At 44.2% G+C, this 14,305-nt stretch overlaps 1 protein-coding gene across 3 annotated transcripts in view; it reads right to left on the minus strand.

Moving 5' to 3' along the window:
* LOC116946651 (zinc finger protein PLAG1-like) overlaps positions 1–11,269 on the minus strand; it is a 46,903-nt gene extending 35,634 nt beyond the window's left edge. For 2 of the 3 annotated variants that reach the window (XM_032961803.2, XM_032961806.2), the window contains exon 1: positions 11,117–11,269. The gene's annotated coding sequence lies outside the window, so the exon portion shown is untranslated. Of the gene's footprint in view, positions 1–9,936; positions 10,702–11,116 lie in introns of those variants that run through there. The other variant, XM_076070005.1, reaches the window with a different exon arrangement.
* Positions 11,270–14,305: the final 3,036 nt, after the last annotated feature.

Raw genomic sequence — 14,305 nt, forward strand, 5'->3', positions numbered from 1 at the left:
TTTGAAGGCAGTTTTGTTGACGATTGTATAGGTACGTGTGTGAAAAGGAGAGATTTGTGAACATCTATGGAAAATGACAGTTTCACCACTGTGCACAAATACTGGCACCGTGTGGGTGACGGGTCGGATAAGCGACGTTGTTCTGTACTTGCACACACGATTTCTGGAATTTAGTTAGTGAAACAGCAGCCCACAATGTACGATGTGGAACAGTCCATCTGCAGATAGAATGTAACGGATGTGAACACGTGTATTATACAGTACAAAGCATGTGTTATGGTTTATGTATTATCAAGTCAATGGATATGAAATTTGAGAAGATAAATAGAATAAAATAAGTGAAATAATAACGCTCTGAAACTCCCTGTATATTGTGTTAAAATTAATTTAGCATTACACTGATGCCCCCTTCCAATGACAGCACACTGGGAATATCAAAGTAAAAATGCAGTGAAGGACAAATTCTTGTGATTGTAAGAGGAAAAGCAATGGAACATTACATAACTGTTAACCACAGTGTACAACACAATTATATAAGCAACTTGTTGGTCCTAGTTTAAGGGGGGGGGGGACCTGGTGTATTACATTTCTTACTTGCAAATTACCTTTCAACTATTTAATACTATATTTTATTTCAATAAATAACCGGCAAGCAAGACAATAGTATCCCAGATTTGGATGTTGTCTGTTATTTTTTTTGCTAAAATTATTCCAAATCCCGTTTTTCTACACAGGGTTATGCTCCAGATTGACCAGCCAGAGTGGAAGAGCAGGCAAATTACGCTGTGCAGGGGCTTTTGAGAGCTCCTTCCCGTGGAAGCTCTTCCCCTAGCAGTGGCAAGAGCAAGGTATTGCAGGGCTGCCACGACATCTGACATCAAAATAGTTTAAAATGAAAACCACACGCAAGTGTCTTTCAAAATGCACTCAGGGCCTCCAAAAAAACAGGGCCCACTATTTACTTCCTCCCTCAGGAAATGCGCATTAGCAGTCGAGTACTGCCACTCTTTCGAACACACTACGTGGATCATAGTACGCGACAATTTATTACAAATCACGTGTTTTGCCAAACACAGCTATTTTACAGTGCAGCTAACTCTTTATTATTTTTTTATTGAAAGCTTTCGTGACTACAGGGATTCGTATTCTTGGTTCTTTCGGTAAAGTCACGTAGAAGGGAAACAATAAAATAATACAAATATAAAACAATAAAATTCTCACGACGCTTAGACTGCAACACAAGCAATCATCATCAGGTGTGAAAACCACAGCAAGAACATTTGAAAAAAGTGGCGGTTTTTTTAAACGTTAGCACCAAGGAGAGCGATTTGGCAGTTATTCAGGTGGACGAGTCCATCTATGTTCGGAAAAGAGGAGCGGGGAGATGAAAATAATGGATGCGGTGTGAAAGCCACCGTGAGCGTGAACAATCAATTAAGAACCGAAATGGTTTATCAAATCCTTCCAATGATTGCTAAACCAGAATCCATCTTCTGACTTTATTATTTGTTACGGATTTACCCGGGTTACATACAAAGCAAGCTTGCGAAAAAAATGTTGGAATTCGGCTCATTTTGCATGTATTATGAGCTGTTCGTCACTCAAAACACAGTGAAAATTGCTTTAATAATCGACAAAACGAACAGCTTTCTATTTCATTAGTCCATGGGGCCAAAGAAGAAATTTGTACCAGATAAAGTAGCAAAACTTTAGTCGTACCTGTTAGATTATATGGCCAATAAAAGTGAATTCTTTGATAGCCACCAGTAATTTAAAATGGTTGTTACATAACTTCCTGTTAATGACCACGTAAATAATAACCGTGAAAGTGAACCACCGTGGGTAGTGAGATGTTATCTCCCGCCTGTATATTTGGAGTTCACAAGTTCTCTCCGCGTGGTGGTCGCACAGATTTTTCACTGTGGGCCTCCGGTTTTATGCTCCACATTTAGAAACATGCATTTTGATTATTTGGCTGCTCCTATGAATTCCCCCACATGTGATTATATAATCCTTCCTCGATGAGCAATCATGTTTGGTCAGGTCACCTCTGAAAACACGCCAATAGTTCAGTATTCTTAGCTCTTTCGGTAAAGTCACGTTGAAGGGAAACAATAAAATAATAAAATATATATAAAACAATAAAAATTCTCACGACGTTTCGACCATAACACAAACGGTCGTCATCTGATGAAATATATTTTATTATTTTATTGTTTCCCTTCAACGTGACTTTACCGAAAGAGCTAAGAATATGAATTACTGCAGTCACGAAAGCTTTCAATCAAAATTTAATAGTTCAGTACTTAAAATGCGACTGGCATCCAAAATGTGTCGTCTGTACTCATGGACTCCTTCACCCCCCATTCTAAGCGGGTGGAATACATACATTGCATAGCCTATTTTGCATTTCTTTTTCCTGTCAATACTCTGGATAATTGATCAGATATTAGGAATATTTAAATGGTAGTTATATATTTAACAAGAATTAGAGAAAAGCAAAAAATGGGGATATGCAGCGGCCAGATTATAAATGTCCAGAGTAATGGAAGGCCCCGAGTTATTATTATTGCTAGGCTTGTTTATGCAAGAACGCCTCACAGAGAACTGCTTTTTGTGTTGAGTTTGTTGTCCTTCTCTTTGTTTTTTCGGTAAAGTCACGTAGAAATAAGAATAAAATTACATAATAGCATACGACGTTTCGATTGCAACGCAAGCAATCATCATCAGGCATAGAAGAGCTAAATTTAAGAGAGGAAACACAGAACCGCAGATATATATACAGACACCTAAGTAGAGGGAGTTAACACAGAGACACAAAGAGAGACATAACGTATGGAGCACAGAGAGACAGGGTCTCTGTGCTGAGGCCTTAGCATGTAGGGGAGACAAAGACAGATGGAGAAGCACATCAAATCGAACAAGATTTAGTAAAATTTGGAAACAATATAATGCACCACAGAGGGTCGGTCAAAACACAATTAACGTATGATTACGTTATTTCAAAGATTGCTAAATTATAGGTTAAGAGTGATAGAGTACAGATTGCTCCCTCTACTTAGGTGTCTGTATATATATCTGCGGTTCTGTGTTTCCTCTCTTAAATTTAGCTCTTCTATGCCTGATGATGATTGCTTGCGTTGCAATCGAAACGTCGTATGCTATTATGTAATTTTATTATTACTTATTATTTCTACGTGACTTTACCGAAAAAAACAAAGAGTAATTCCTGCAGTCATGAAAGCGCCAAATAAAGATTGTTGTCCTTCCCCCGCACCTCCGATTAGCACGGTTGGCTACGTACGGCGTGAAATAAGTTCAACATACACACATACATACAGATTCTCACGACTATTTTTTCACAGAAGAGGGCGAAGATTTAGGAAACTATATTTTAAGTGAGAGAAAAGAAAGATCGATAGGGAATATAAATAAGGAAAAACGTAAATTACGTCAATAATATTGGGGGGGAGGGGCAGTTATCACGACATGGGGTTCATAACAATTGAATGAGATTCTATTTTGACAAGCATGCTCCATCTCGTTCAATACGACGCTCAGCCCTTTATTTTCCTTATTTTTCTTGTTACAAGGCGAGAGGTGGTGGGGGTATGCCTGAAAGTAAACGAGCACACACTCACACGCAGCAGCAGTGTAGCAGGTATGCGGGAGAGTTTCCTGCTCAGCTGTGCCGCGAATGCTTTTTACTCACCCCGCTTACTGGCAGCGATTACAAGCCAGGCTGGCGGGGTCAAACGCGTGACCCCAGAGCACAGCACACTTCCCTATCATGACCCCTTCCAGGTCATAAGTCACAGGGCAACATTCAACTTCCCACCGACGTTTGGGACTCGCCAAGGCACACTGCAGGCAGCAGTGCGGTTGATAGCACAGCATTTGTCGCCAAAGCCAACGTGCAACTTGTTTTTTAGTACTGCTCACCACTGCAATTTAAAATATATACGTCCTATAAATATAGGGCAGGAAGGGATCACAGTTACGTTTTAAAGTGTCCAAGTGTAGGTTTAATGGCCCACGATTTAGCTTTATATTCAGGTCACCTGCCAGCCACATGTATCATAGACTGTATTCATCGTGCCGTACAATAGGGACAACATAAGTTTTTCTTTTTCATATTCTGAACAATAATAATTCCTGAATACCAATACTCAACGTCTGTCACAATAAACAACAATTTTCAAATTTACAAAAAAATCACAGAACTTAAAAAAAAAGTCGCTAAAATATTGCGGAGCTAAGCGACTAGTTTTTCGAACAGCAACAAAACTTAGAAATCGAAGTTCTGGGTTCTTTAGTCAAAGGCAATATTTGTGATATGATTGTTTTGGATTTGTACTTTTCAATAAGGACGATATCTACGTTAGGGCAGGTGCTGTTAGCAAGCACATATGAAGGCCAGGCCGGCACACAAGGGGGGTGGTGGCCAGCACTAGGCCCAGCCACCTGTGCCTCTCCAGCGCTAATGTTTAAACACTGCACCAAGTAATCTTTAAGGGTGAGCCATCGATCTAGTGAGGCCCAGGACTGCCTGTTCAGATATTTGTCATTGATTCCTGCCATAAGTGGGAATCAAACTAGTACGGTCAGAGCGTTCGTAGCGCAGAGTACTTAACCACTCCACTACTGCTCCCCATGCCTGTGCAGAACGCACACACTCGTATTCCCCACGTCGCAGTGTTTCGGATGCTGATGGATTTTTTTTACTGTAGTTCGTGGTAAACATTGCAGCACGTGAAAGCTTGGCACATTTCCCAGTCAAAATTTTGGCTCCCGTTTCCGTAAAGTTCCCTTTTTCCCTGCGCCCTGATTGGTCCGACCGATTACTTTGGGGCTAAAGGCTGTGGCTATTTAATATTGCTGCTGGTATCAGAAATTATTTAATTTAGCAAAAATATTTTTCTTTGTGAAGTTCTTTGAAATAAACTGAGATGAAGGTCAAATGAATATTGTGTTCTTTCCACAAGCCTCCACTATAAAGCTGCTTTGTTCCAAAATTTTTACATTCATGGTTTGCTTTCTTGCAGAGACTCTACACTCTGCATTCCTTTAGCACACACACAAGCTATTACTGATGGCAGTACAGCAAATGGATGAGTATATCTGTACAATGATTTGCATGCTGTTTTCTCTGGATACTTCAGTATTTACTGCTACGTGCAAAAACACTCACGGATGAAATCAGACATTCCAATGCTGGAACCAACCTGTAAAAAGCGTACTGAAACTCACTGAGGTGTTCCTGGTTTATTTTGCATCGTTATTCTAAGTTTATATGGTAGGAGTTCAGATTTTACAGAACATTTACAATGCCTAACAAATAATGGCCAATCTTAGAGACATTAGTGAAAGGCGCCTTCCAAATAGCTGTACATTATTATTTCTCGGCACACAGGACAGCTGGAAGCAGTAGGGTCTGGCGTCATGTTATGACACAAACAGCATTGTATATAATCTGACTGAGCGTGCAGTGGCCAACAAACCAGTAAGAGGTACATTTGTATGACTCCTTATTTTAAATGATGAAGTAACTGCCAGCTATCTCGTGGATAAATAACCATGATTTTAGACGTACAATGTTTGCTATTCAAACACGGCCAAACACAAGGATAGCAGCAGCAATGATTCCTTGGTTATGTAAAACAAATCGAATTCAAAGGCAATGCACAAGTTAAGATGTGCTCAGCAGTGAAAGTTGTTGGCTCTGGTCTGCACTATTTTAATTGTTGCATTGCTTCAATCGGTTAATAATTTAATTTGCTGTATTTTAAATATATTTTACAGAGGCATTATGTGGTTATATAACAGGTGTGTGCAATCAATGCATTTAAACGTTCTCCGCCTTTATACATCAATTGCATTGTTGTGATCAGTAATATAATACACATTTTGCCGTTTTAGTATTCCCCTTATTTTGTCTTTGGAATAATTTTAGTGCCGAACTTTTTGATCACGATGATAAATGTTGAATAGCACAGCTGACACCCTAAATAATTGTTGTACACACCAGGACAAATGCAACCCACCAATACCACCACACATGATGTACCTTACTCCTCAATTCAGATCAGTGGGTAACTCTAAGTGGTCCAAGTGCAAGGGAGTGATCGATTACCTATTTCATACATGTGTTGGACTTTATAGATATATATTTTATCATTAGTTTGTCAGAAATAATTTCTCTATACTCATTTGAACATTGAGAAAAAAATTTGACCTGAACTGATTGCTCAATGCAGACCAATAAGTAAAAACTTTACGAGCTCCAATTGTAACTTAGTGATCATAAGCTATTTCATAACATTTCTGGATGTGATTGGTTGGTGCTTATTATATAAACTATTTCAATTATCTGATGGTGAGTGTTCCGCATATTTGTTTTATTTTTCATTTTTGATTTGCGGACCTAGTGCTACTGCCAAGTGAAATGATATGCAGATGCATCAGGATACATACATAACTCGACGAAAACAAATTAATGTAAGTAATGAATTCACTGAGAATCTCTGTTACATGAAATGTGTGCATGAGAGCTAAATAACATTGCTGTAACATTTAAAGAGGGCCTCAATATTATCTAAAAAAATATATGACACTTTAAACATATTACCATACTATAGTATTTCAAAACAGACTTTGGCAATAATGGATTTTAAAAATAAGAAAAGAATGAGCAAAACACTTCTAACTTAAAAAAAAATTTGAAATGAAGTTTACAAATGGTAAAAATCACAATGAGTAAAACTATATTATATACTAAATGTTATATTTAAAGGCATCATAAATAACATACAATACAGTAGCTGAATAAAATATTAAATTTCAGAATTTTTTTTCTTTAAAAAACCCTGCTTTTCCCCTTTTATGCTGTAAACTTAAATTGAGCCTTACCTTTCAGTGATCAGCCCACAGTTATTCTGAGAGAAGTACAAGTGGTTGGTGATTTAGCTTCCTATGAATTAAAATCCATTGTGTTGTGTATACCTGACAATGTTAGACAAAAGAGCTACTGCATACACACCTTTGCTGGAATATTTTATTATTGAAAAAAAGTTAGTCAAATCCTGGTAAAAAAAAATATACCTTAATACTGAAATACATTTGAGTTGAATGTTTTATTCTATTTGTTAGAAGTGCAGTTTTCGGAGTAACTCGTAGGTGTTAGATAAAAAGGATTTAATACAAATAAAACGAAATTTAAATATTACGTTTTTTTTCATGAAAATAACAAACTTTAGTACACTTTGGCAGCACAACCCAATACTGTGAATCGACTTGCAGTGACTTTTGCATAATTTACCATAGTTAAAATATAGCAAATTGTGGCCCACTATATCCACCACATGTGAAATGCATCAAAGTAATTGGCACTACAACTTACATACAAATGGAGTGCATTATATTACAATAAATGTCTGATCACGAAAATTCAATCAGCTGATGAGTATGTGGATGTATAAAAAATATAGATAAAATAATGGAATAAATCAGAATTCAGCGTGACCACGGGTAATCTAACCCCGCCACGAAAGCACATCGCTGTACTCTGGCTCAAAGGCCACAAACATGACATCTCCACGTCAACAAAACACACACTCACTCGCATGCCTTCCACGTGCACACACATTACACGCATCTTCACGTGAGCATTCATCAAAAAACACCTTACATGACCACTTTCATCGCATAAATATGCATCACACATCAGTGACACATCATCTTTCTCACACACACACACGTTACTTCACGTGAATAATCACACACACGCATACCTTCGCGTGAACACATGCCTTCACAAACATACGCGTCGCCATCACGTGAACACACATACCACTTCCTCACATGAACACGTCACATTAAACGTATACGACGCATTACTTAAATCATCCATAATAAACAACACGTGCCTTACAGCCATATCACCAAATGAACACACATTACACACGCGTATATTTTCCCCTGAACACACACACGTGAACATGCATCCGACAGACACCTTCGCATTGAGACTCAATCTCATAAAAAATATATACACAATTTACACCCACCATCACACGCATACTTTCGCTCGCCGACGCATCACAACACGCATACCTTCACGTGAACAACACACACACGTACCTTCACGTGAACAACCACACACGTACCTTCACGTGAACCACACACGTACCTTCACGTGAACAACAACCACACACGTACCTTCACGTGAACAACAACCACACACGTACCTTCACGTGAACAACAATCACACACGTACCTTCACGTGAACAACAACACACACGTACCTTCACGTGAACAACCACACACGTACCTTCACGTGAACCACACACGTACCTTCACGTGAACAACCACACACGTACCTTCACGTGAACAACAACCACACACGTACCTTCACGTGAACAACAATCACACACGTACCTTCACGTGAACAACAACCACACACGTACCTTCACGTGAACAACAACCACGCACGTACCTTCACGTGAACAATCACACACGTACATTCACGTGAACAACCACACACGTACCTTCACGTGAACAATCACACACGTACCTTCACGTGAACAACAACCACATACGTACCTTCACGTGAACAACAATCACACGTACCTTCACGTGAACAACAATCACACACGTACCTTCACGTGAACAACAACCACACACGTACCTCCACGTGAACAACCACACACGTATCTTCACTATAACAATCACACACGTACCTTCACGTGAACAACAATCACACACGTACCTTCACGTGAACAACAACCACACACGTACCTTCACGTGAACAACAATCACACACGTACCTTCACGTGAACAACAACCACACAAGTACCTTCACGTGAACAACAACCACACACGTACCTTCACGTGAACAACAACCACACACGTACATTCAAGTGAACAACCATCGCACGCGTATCTTCACGAGAACAACAACCACACACGTACCTTCACGTGAACAACCACACACGTACCTTCACGTGAACAACAATCACACACGTATCTTCACGTGAACAACAATCACACACGTACCTTCACGTGAACAACAATCACACACGTACCTTCACGTGAACAACAATCACACGTACCTTCACGTGAACAACACACACACGTACCTTCACGTGAACAACACACACACGTACCTTCACGAGAAAAACAACCACACGCGTACCTTAACGTCAACAACAATCACACACGTACCTTCACGTGAACAACAATCACACACGTACCTTCACGTGAACAACCACACACGTACCTTCACGTGAACAACAACCACACACGTACCTTCACGTGAACAACCATCGCACGCGTATCTTCACGAGAACAACAATCACGCACGTACCTTCACGTGAACAACCACACACGTACCTTCACGTGAACCACACGTACCTTCACGTGAACAACACACACACGTACCTTCACGTGAACAACCACACACGTACCTTCACGTGAACAACCATCGCACGCGTATCTTCACGAGAACAACCACACACGTACCTTCACGTGAACAACAATCACACACGTACCTTCACGTGAACAACAACCACACACGTACCTTCACGTGAACAACACACACACGTACCTTCACGTGAACAACAATCACACACGTACCTTCACGTGAACAACACACACGCGTACCTTCACGTGAACAACACACACACGTACTTTCACGAGAACAACAACCACACGCGTACCTTAACGTGAACAACACACACACGTACCTTCACGTGAACAACACACACACGTACTTTCACGAGAACAACCATACGCGTACCTTCACGTGAACAACAATCGCACACGTACCTTCACGTGAACAATTTAAGAAATACACATTACGCAACTATCATTACGCGACACGTAAGTTACAGATCACACCATCGCATGAACACACAGCAGCAGCAGCAGCACACAAACCTCGAGTAGCCGTCACTAAGTACAGGCTGCGGGGAAACTTGACGACTCGCGGCTCCGCCATCACGCGCCGAACAAACCAATTAACCAATAAAAAAACAATTAAGCGACTGATAATCAACCAATCGCGAGACGCAAGCGCCCTAACGAAGGATCGCAATCAACTAAAGTTGCTCACAATCTGCGCTCTCGGCGACGCTCAATTTAAAATAAATATTTTTTTGTTTAAAATTTATTTTTTTTTTGCTTCAAAATAAAAAAGTCATTTTTGTGTGTGTTTTTTTCCTTTCTCTCCCCCCCCTTTCCGAAGCAAAAAAAAAACAACGCAACAAAAACGTGCACACGCGTCAACAAAAAAAATCACGCGAAACTTTAAAAGTCCGAGTGAAAAAAAAACAACTTAAAAACAAATAACGAAATACATAACAGACTGCCAGCGAGAGAGACGGAGCGCGCACTGCTGCTCCTCCTCGCCCCCCCCCTCTCGCCATCGACCACGCACGCGCGGGGAGAGGAGCGGAGAGAGGAGCGGGGAGAGTGAGAGGGAGAGGAGCGGGGAGAGTTCCCGACGAGAGCGCGAGCGAGGGAGAGGAGCGGGGAGAGCGCGAGGGAGAGGAGCGGGGAGAGCGCGAGAGAGATCGTGGAGCGTGTGGAGGCGATGGGAGAGATCGCGCACGCGTCAGTGAGAGCAGAAGCGACAGTGGGAGCGTAAAAGTTGAGGAGGTGGTGGTGGGGGGGGAGATGAGCTGAGGGGTGACTTTGAGATAGAGGGAGAGGAGGGTGATGGCTGAGGAAAGAGGAGAGTGAGCGGAGGGGGGTGAAAATGAGGGGGGGGGGGCTGATTGGGGGAGAGGGGCTGAGGAGAGGGGGGGGGGTGACGAGCTGGGAAAGTTGACGGGCGATAAGCAAAAGTGATGGGAAGAGTAAAGGGGAGGGGCTGGTGAGGGGGGGGGGCGCGAGAGAGAGCGCGCGCGCGCGCGCGCGCCTCCTCCCCTCACCAGGGGAGCAGCAGCAGCAGCAAGAGGAGGAGTAAAGAAACTTTGTGCGCTCAGCTCTCTCCCCTCCCTCTCCCCCCTCTCTCTCACACTCTCGCTCTCTCACACTACACACAAGCGCACTTTTTCGGCGGGATTTTAAACCGGTTTACGTCACGACCCGGCGGCCCGTGTGCGCGCTAACTTACCCTCGGGGCGCCCGCATGCCGCCCGCCGGCGTCCGCGACGCGCTGCGACGCGCGCCCGATTTTTGCAAAATTTATTTCAAATTTTCACCGCCGCCTCCTGCATCTCTCCGCGGCCGCTCGGAGCGCCATTGTGGCGGGGACTGCTGGGAGTGACGTCACCTGTACACAGCGCGGCGCCGCCGCTGCGGCCACGGCGGCGCGTGGCGCGGTGCTGCTGCTGCTGCTCGTGGTGGTGGTGGTGCGGTTGTGGTGGTGCGGTTGTGGTGGTGCGATTGTGGTGGTGGTGCTGCGGTTGTGGTGGTGATGCTGCGGTTGTGGTGGTGATGCGATTGTGGTGGTGGTGCGATTGTGGTGGTGGTGCGGTTGTGGTGGTGATGTGATTGTAGTGGTGGTGCTGCGGTTGTGGTGGTGATGCGATTGTGGTAGTGGTGCGATTGTGGTGGTGATGCTGCGGTTGTCGTGGTGGTGCGATTGTGGTGGTGGTGATGCGGTTGTGGTGGTGGTGATGCGGTTGTGGTGGTGGTGATGCGGTTGTGGTGGTGGTGCTGCGGTTGTGGTGGTGGTGCGATTGTGATGGTGGTGCGATTGTGGTGGTGGTGATGCGATTGTGGTGGTGATGCTGCGGTTGTGGTGGTGGTGCGATTGTGGTGGTGGTGATGCGGTGGTGGTGGTGCGGTTGTGGTGCGATTGTGATGGTGGTGCGATTGTGGTGGTGATGCTGCGGTTGTGGTGGTGGTGCGGTTGTGGTGGCGGTGCTGCGGTTGTGGTGGTGCGATTGTGGTGGTGATGCGGTTGTGGTGGTGCTGCGGTTGTGGTGGTGGTGCGATTGTGATGGTGGTGCGATTGTGGTGGTGGTGATTCGATTGTGGTGGTGATGCTGCGGTTGTGGTGGTGGTGCGATTGTGGTGGTGGTGCGGTTGTGGTGGTGGTGCGGTTGTGGTGGTGGTGCGGTTGTGGTGGTGGTGCTGCGGTTGTGGTGGTGCGATTGTGGTGGTGGTGCTGCGGCTGTGGTGGTGATGCGATTGTGGTAGTGGTGCGATTGTGGTGGTGATGCTGCGATTGTGGTGGTGGTGCGATTGTGGTGGTGGTGCGGTTGTGGTGGTGCTGCGGTTGTGGTGGTGCGATTGTGGTGGTGGTGCTGCGGTTGTGGTGGTGGTGCTGCGGTTGTGGTGGTGATGCGATTGTGGTGGTGCTGTGGTGGTGGTGCGATTGTGGTGGTGCGATTGTGGTGGTGGTGCGATTGTGGTGGTGGTGCTGCGGTTGTGGTGGTGCTGCGGTTGTGGTGGTGGTGCGATTGTGGTAGTGGTGCGATTGTGGTGGTGGTTCGGTTGTGGTGGTGCTGCGGTTGTGGTGGTGATGCTGCGGTTGTGGTGGTGATGCGATTGTGGTGGTGGTGCGATTGTGGTGGTGATGCGATTGTGGTGGTGGTGCTGCGGTTGTGGTGGTGCCGCAATTGTGGTGGTGGTGGTGCGATTGTGGTGGTGATGCGATTGTGGTGGTGGTGCGGTTGTGGTGGTGGTAATGTGGTTGTGTTATTATTGTGGTGGTGTAATTATGATTGTGGTGATGTGATGATTGTAGTTACCGTGGATTGATCATTGTGGTGATGGTGTACAGCGATGCTTCTGGTGGTGGTGGTGATGCGGTTGCGGTGGTGTGATCATTGTGGTTGTGTAATGATTGTAGTTGCGGTGGAGTGATCATTGTGGTTGATGGTGTATAGTGATGATCGTGGTGATGCGATTGTGGTGGTGGTGATGCGGTTGCGGTGGTGTGATCATTGTGGTGGTGTAATGATTGTGGTGGTGTAATGATGATTGTGGTGGTGACGTGATGATTTCAGTTACGGTGGAGTGATCATTGTGGTGGTGTATAGCGATGATCGTGGTGATGTGATTGTGGTGATGCGATTACGGTGGTGTGACCATTGTGGTGTAATGATTGTGGTGGTGATGTTATATGGTGATGTGTAATGTGGTGGTGCAGAGATATGAGTGTGTTCTGTTTGTGCGGCTGTGTTACCGGTATGACTTTGGTAGTGGTGTATACTGTAACGGTGTGACTTCTTCACTGTTGATGGGGTGTGTGCGCATTCCATAGGCGCTCTTGTGTGCGGTGGCTGTGATGGGGATGATGTGTGTGATGATTGTGTGATTATTGTGTGTGTATTATCTGGGAGCGGTAGTGTAGCGGTTAGCACGCTGCACTACGAACCAGGCGATCCTGCTCACGGCCATCACCGGTGACGATTATCGGAACCGGTCCTGGGCCTTCCCCCTAGGTCGACTCAGTCTCAAATGAGTACCTGGTGCGGTGTGTAAAAATCGCCACTGGGGAGACAAAGGCGGCCGGGCGTGGAGCTGGTCACCCACCCCCTTCATAGGCCCTCGCCTTCATTGGCGAGCACCTCAGGTGCTGGCTAACATCACTTGCACCAAAAGTCTGTGAAAAGTCTTGTATTCTCTGGGTTTGCATATTGAATGAACGCATGTTACTGTCAGCAGTCACTTCTTGCGGACACCAACTACAACTTACCACTCGCTCCTGTCTCCTGATCGCCCTCCACTGAGACCCCCTCCATCCACTTTAGCCGGTAGAAGAAACCATCCGCTTAAGCGAATGGTAAACAGAAAAACAATATTTGGATTGGAGGAATCCGATTAGTTATAAAGCTTTATCAAGAGTATATATACTGTACTCCATCATTGCCTTGTTGACCAAACCACCCGTGATGCTTCCGATGTCTTAAACATATATGGAACCTAAGCTGGTTTGAGCTTGGATAGCGCTTGGATGGGCAACCACAATGCATATCACGTGTTATAGGCCGCTAATGGGTCAGCTGCATCGGGACTGTGGTAAAAAAATCCTTAAAATCTATAGCTTTTGGAGACGCGAAAACTGGACTCTTCCAATTTGTGCAAACCGTTTTAAGATTATACTGTATTCACTTTTTTCTACACTGAAGTACATACAGTAATGTAATTGCCGTATTTTTGTTATGCACCAAATATGTGGTGCTCCGTTGGCAGTCGTGGTGCACAAACATAAATAACAAAAACTCAATACACTGAATAGCACTGCCCTAGAGGAACGATTATATAATGTGACGTTTCAGGCAGTTTCCATTCAGCAGAGAAGAGCAATTTGCCCAAATCGTCAACTGTAAGAGCAGTGTCATTGACGAAT

Source organism: Petromyzon marinus, chromosome 27, assembly GCF_048934315.1.
Source record: "Petromyzon marinus isolate PM22_M1 ecotype Great Lakes invasive population chromosome 27, UKy_Petmar_22M1.pri1.0, whole genome shotgun sequence".
Classification (NCBI taxonomy): domain Eukaryota; kingdom Metazoa; phylum Chordata; class Hyperoartia; order Petromyzontiformes; family Petromyzontidae; genus Petromyzon; species Petromyzon marinus.